Consider the following 6,254-nt stretch of genomic DNA (forward strand, 5'->3'; position numbering starts at 1 on the left):
AGAGCAGAGTCAGGCCTTTAGGCAGGTTCCAAAGGTTCAGATACAGCTACTAACATCAAATACACACACTACCATCATCAACTATAGATACTATCATCACTTCCTGTCTACACAATGGTTACAAGTCACTCCTAGAGTTTGCCTCAATTGCTTATAATCGTTTTAGGTTGACGGCTTGCCATTCGGTTGGATAAGCGCCATGGGACAGACGCGGACTCCATGAGGAGACAGGGCAGTGTGTGCAGCTGTGTGTCCCCAGGGAGGTCCGGTCCCACTGCTGTCCCGCCCAGCAGGGTGGGGAGTCCGGCTTCACCAGGAACAGCCACTCCCTCTCACACCCAGCCCACCCGCCAGAGTCACAGTCAAGTCAGGGCACCGGGCCCTGGAGGACGAGTCTCAGTTGCCACTGGTGTCTGCGTCCCAGTCACTCTCTTCGGAGGAAGAAGATACCTGGAGGTCATTGTAGAGGACACTCCGGGGCCCGGGGACAGCGTGTCCCTCGGGCTCCCGGTCGATGGACGGGCTCTGAGCAGGAGGGGCTGGCCGCTCCGCAGGCCGCGGAGACGGGGGCGCCGTGTAGTGGCAGCTCCAGCAGCCTTCAGCATCTCTCAGGAAGCGCATCCTGAGAGGCTGGGCCTGAACGCGAAGGATGATGGGCGGCGGGTGGGCTGCGGGGACCCCGCACACGCTCCTGGAGGGAGATCTGTCCGCGGGAGGCTGGAGGTCAAAGCTTTGTCCCTGGGCATGTGTCTCCCTGGATGCACGGAAGGCCACTTTCGGTCCAAGTCCAGCTGTGCTGGATGGAGGAGGGAGATTCAGGAAGGCCCCCTGATCTGCTGTGGGAGAGCTCTGCTGGGGGGTCTGGACAGGGCTGAGTCTAGGTTTCTTTGGGGGGTTCACACATGTCAGGCTGGGGGTCTGCGCACATCTCTTGCCTGGAGCCTTGACGCTGCCCTTGGAGGCCGGGGCCACATTCCTGCCGATGAGAGACACTGCGGGGAGGCTGGATTTCATATCATCTTTCCAGGTGGGTGACCCTCTTGGGTGATCTGGATCCTGGAAGGATTTCCTCCTGGATGTGTGGATAAGCAGGGGCATGTTTGGGTGCTGTAAGAAAAGACCACACAGAGAAGCCAGGTGTGAGAATCTCCTCTCCCTCCAGAAAAACACCTCACAGGAATTAATTTTATATGATAAGATCCTCAACATCAGGGTGCACATGTGGCCTTGACACATTTATACATCCAATGGCAAATGGAAATGTTCTAACAATGTCTCTTGTTAAGTAAGGGGAAGCAAGCTTTTGGTAGACCTTCTCGAGACTGTACACAGATTGGTGATTTGCAGGCGCCTTGATGGCAAAATGTCCAGTTTTGGAGGATGAATCACAATGTACAGATTCCTGTTCTAACTTAAAGGATTTGACTATGGAAGCTGCTGATAAAATCACTTCCATGTCCCTGCCAGCTTCTCACCAGACATGCGAGTAAGAATGCCAAATCCAAGGCACTGCGAAAAATGGCATCTGAAAACTAAATGCTGACATTGGAAAGAACATGACCAGTTTCCTCCCAGAGACAGGACTGAGGCCAGTTGATTAAAGAGGGGGCCCAAGAGACTGACCCTCAGGCAGAGGCCGGGCTCCGGCTCCTCCTTCCAGCTCTGCGGCTGCCGAGCGCGGGGCCTCCTGGGAAATCGCTGCAGGAGCTTCCTCTGCTGCTCCTCTTTCCTGCAACACGAACAGGTCAAGCGTCAGAACCCAGTGTCCTTGTCACCATTGGGCCCGACGGTGCTGTGGCCCAGCCCCTTTCCTCATTTGGGGGTGACACCGGACCTGAAGCCCTCTGCCTTTGTGCAGACTCCCCATGTCCTTCCCCGACTCCAGAGGCCCCTGCAGGGTCTCCCAGGAAGTCGTCTCTTCATCTCTATGGCTTCGAGGCCGGTCTGATGCAAAGCTGTGTGTGTTCCCCACTCTCCTTAGTGACTTCAGGGCCAGGTGTGAGCCCCCGAGTGTGGCCCCTGAGCACGTAGCTCCTGTCTCTGTCTCCCCAGTTGCCCTGTCCTTTCTAGAGATGGCTCAGCACAGTGTCAACACGGAGAGGAACCGCCTCCAGATTTCAGCCCCGACCTTGGGTCCCACCTCCCCACAGCTCACCTCTGTCTTTCCTCCTCCTCTCTCTCAGCCGCTTTAGGGGTTCCTGGGGTCGGTGGGTCCTGCAGCTTCCATGCCAGGTTCTCCTTACCGAATCTGGACCCCAAGGGCAGGGGCACCAGCGCCCCTTGCCAGCGCTTCATGGGGCACCTGAGGCTCCTTGCTGTGTGCCCAAAGGCTCCACAGTCCTTACACTTCACCTGTGGGTGGAGGAGAACCAGGTCAGAGAGTCAGCAGAAAGCACAGGCAGGAGTTCAGAGGGAATGCAAGGATGGATGGAGAGCGTGGAATGCTGGTTCTGGAGAAAGGGCGCGGTCCCTCAGGTGTCGGGATAATTACAACATTGTGGTTCCCAAAGCCCTTGTCACGAGCATTAGAGGAGTAGGGGCTGGCTGAACAGTAAGAGCCCATTGAAAGATCTGGATGAAGCCAGGGCAGACGTATCCCCGAGGAGCCCAGATGGTTCCTCTCAGGCTCTGAGTGGCCCGAGCTGCTCAGGAGGGAGTTGGAGGCAGCTATCTTTGGATGCGAATGCACTAGTGAGTGATGGACTCAGAATATTCCAGGTCTAAACCCTGTCTCCACAGTCCATGCCACCCACAGATTCCCTGCGGGTCCAAGCCTCCACTCACCATAGAGTCTTTCTCCTGTGGTTGGGGAGCCATCTGCCTCCCAGGACCTGGGTTTTGCTTCCTCACTTTCTGGTCTTGAAAGAGTTGGCAGGCTTTCAGCCATCCGTACTGACCAGCCATCTTCCACACCTACTGGAGATTCTTCTCAATTTTTGGATTTCCTTTGTGAAAACAAATTTATAGAAAACCTGTCATATTGATGCAGAGACACAGAGACATCCCTGCCCTATCGAACCTAAATGGGGATCATGACATCGCAACCAGGTTTCTAAAAATTGATTTCTCCTGCCCAGATCTTTCTCTTCACAGAAAGTGAAGAAGAACGAAAGAGCCTCTTGATGAAAGTGGAAGAAGAGAGTGAAAAAGTTGGCTTAAAACTCAACCTTCAGAAAACTAAGATCATGGTAAATGCATAGGGAAACAGTGACAGACTTCATTTTTTTGGGCTCCGAAATCACTGCAGATGGTGACTGCAGCCATGAAATGAAAAGACGCTTGTTCCTTGGAAGAAAAGCTATGACCAATCTAGACAGCATATTGCAAAGCAGAGACATTCCATTGTTGACAAAGGTCTGTCTAGTCAAGGCTCTGATTATCCCCATCGTCATTATGGATGTGAGAGTTGGACTGTAAACAAAGGCGAATGCCGAAGGATTGATGCTTTTGAACTGTGGTGTTGGAGAAGACTTTTGAGAGTCCCTTGGGCTGCCAGGAGATCCAACCAGGCCATCCTAAAGGAAATCAGTCCTGAATATTCACTGGAAGGACTGATGCTGAAGCTGAAGCTCCCGTACTTTGGCCACCTGATGTTAAGAACTGAGTCATAGGAAAAGACTTGATGCTGGGAAAGATGGAAGGCAGAAGAAGGGGACGACAGAGGATGAAATGGTTGGATGGCATCACCGACTCGAGGAACATGAATTTGAGTAAGCTCCCAGAGTTCAGGATGGATGGGTAAGCCTGGGGTGCTGCAGTCCATGGAGTCCCAAAGAGTCAGACATGACTGAGCGCCTGAACTGAACTGCCCAGACAGTTCTATATTCTCCCAAGATTACGGACACCCAGATTAGGACCCAGACTAATATGCATTTGGAATGCATCCTCGGAAGACTACACTTAGACACTTGGGTTACATGTATCACAATCTAGGAGATAAAAGATCTCCCCACATGTACACAAATATTTGTGCTAGGGGAAAGCTGCAGTTAATATTGAGGAATAGGCATTTGAAAATCAAAAATAAGTGTGATGAATTTTGAAAACTGGACTCTCCCATTCGACATCAGGGAAGGCAATTTTCAAGTACAAATTCACTTCAAATTATCTTCCTCTCTACTAGACTAGATGATTCACGGCTGAGGGTCTGTTTTCTGGAACTTTTGTCCTCAGCATCTCATTTGTACCTCGCTCATGTGAGATGCATGTTTCAATTAAGGATGAACAAATAAAGTTTTTGGCTTTCAATAGTATGCATATTCAATGGAAATCTAATCAGCCAGAAAAAAAAAAGAAAAAATATTGAGATGTAATTATTTTCCAGAACATGGAGAGACCTTAGTGTTATGATGCTAATGAATTAAGTCAGAGGCTGAAAGCAAACACAAAAGGACTTCACTCCAGGTAGCCCAGTGAGAGCAAAGAAAAAAGTAATAAATCAACAACTTGATAAACAAACCAGAAGACAGAGGCAAACACACAGATACCCAGAAGAGTTAGCGGATAATAGGGAGGAAGCTTCCAACATCCACTGGATCATCATAAAAGCAAGAGAGTTCCAGAAAAACATCCACTTTTGCTTTATTGACTATGCCAAAGCCTTTGACGGTGTGGATCACAAAAAACTCTGGAAAATTCTGAAAGGGATGGAAATAGCAGACAACCTGTCCTGCCTCTTGAGAAATCTATATGCAGGTCAGGAAGCAACAGTTAGAACTGGACAGTGAACAATAGTCCGGTTCCATGTCAGGAAAGGAGTATGTCAAGGCTGTATATCGTCACCCTGCTTATTTAACTTACATGCAGAGTGCTTCATGAGAAACGCTGGGCTGGATAAAACACAAGCTGGAATCCAGATTGCTGGGAGAAATATCAATAACCTCAGATATGCAGATGACACTACCCTTATGGCAGAAAATGACGAACTAAAGAACCTCTGGAGGAAAGTGAAAGAGGAGAGTGAAAAAGTTTGCTTAAAACTCAGCATTCAGAAAAGGAAGATCATGGCACCAGGTCACATCAGTTCATGGCAAACAGATGGGGAAACAGTGGAACAAGCGGCAGACTTTATTTTTGGGCGGCTCCCAAATCACTGCAGATGGTGACTGCAACCGTGAATTTAAAAGACACTTGCTCCTTGGAAGAAAAGTTATGACTAACCTAGACAGCATATTCAGAAGCAGAGACATTCCTTTGCCAACAAAGGTCCATCTAGTCAAAGCTACGGTTTTTCCAGTAGTCATGTATGGATGTGAGAGTTGGAATAAAAAGAAAGCTGAGTACTGAAGAATTGATGCTTTTGAACTGTGGTGTTGGAGAAGACTCTTGAGAGACCCTTGGACTGCAAGGAGATCCAACCAGGCCATCCTGAAGGAAGTCAGTCCTGGGAGTTCATTGGAAGGACTGATGCTGAAGCTGAACCTCCAATCCTTTGGCCACTGATGGGAAGAAGTGACTCACTTCGAAAGACCCTGATGCTGGGCATGATTGAAGTCAGGAGGAGAAGGGGACGACAGAGGATGAGATGGTTGGATGGCATCACCAACTCAATGGACATGAGCTTGAGGAAACTCCGGGAGTTGGTGATGGAGAGGGAAGCCTGCCAAGCTGCAGTCCATGGGGTGGCAGAGAGTCAGACACGACTGAGCGTCGGAACTGAACTGAGGGAGGAAGCTTCACGGGAGAAGGCAGGATAGTGACTGTGGTCAAATGTGTAGTGGCAGGGAGAGAGGAAAATCTGGGTGGTGAGCCTGGATAAGGGTCAAAATGCTGAAATGTGATCATGTACAAAAGGGCAGAGTCGCTGCAGTCCCCATGACGCGAGGTGACCAGCAGGAGCTTGTCCACCAGAAGAATAAGGAAAGGCAAAGCTGCTCGGTGAAGGGAAAGCACTGAGCTTCGGGGCGATTGTCCCCCAAGCAGAGGGACACACAGATCATGCAGCAGAAGTTGAGAAAGGCAAAAGGGAAGGGGGAAGCCAAGTAGCTTTGGGGCTTCGTGTGCAACCCTCTTGCCCTTGGCCTGTGTGCCTGAAGCCAGTGCCCCCACGCTGGGGTTTCCTGCCGCAGGGCTCCCAGGCCCCAGGACCGATGGCGTTCCCTTTGCCCTGAGTCTGCAGCGGGTCCCTTTTGTGCCTCCTTCCCCTCAGGTAGCCTCTCTCCCTTTCGGCCACTCTCAGAGGGTGAGGGGGTTATCCTTTCCCAGTCATTTTTATTCCTGTGGGGTTCACCTCAAAGTTTTAAAATTAGCTTTGT

This window comes from Capra hircus, chromosome 27 (assembly GCF_001704415.2).
Source record: "Capra hircus breed San Clemente chromosome 27, ASM170441v1, whole genome shotgun sequence".
Classification (NCBI taxonomy): Eukaryota; Metazoa; Chordata; class Mammalia; order Artiodactyla; family Bovidae; genus Capra; species Capra hircus.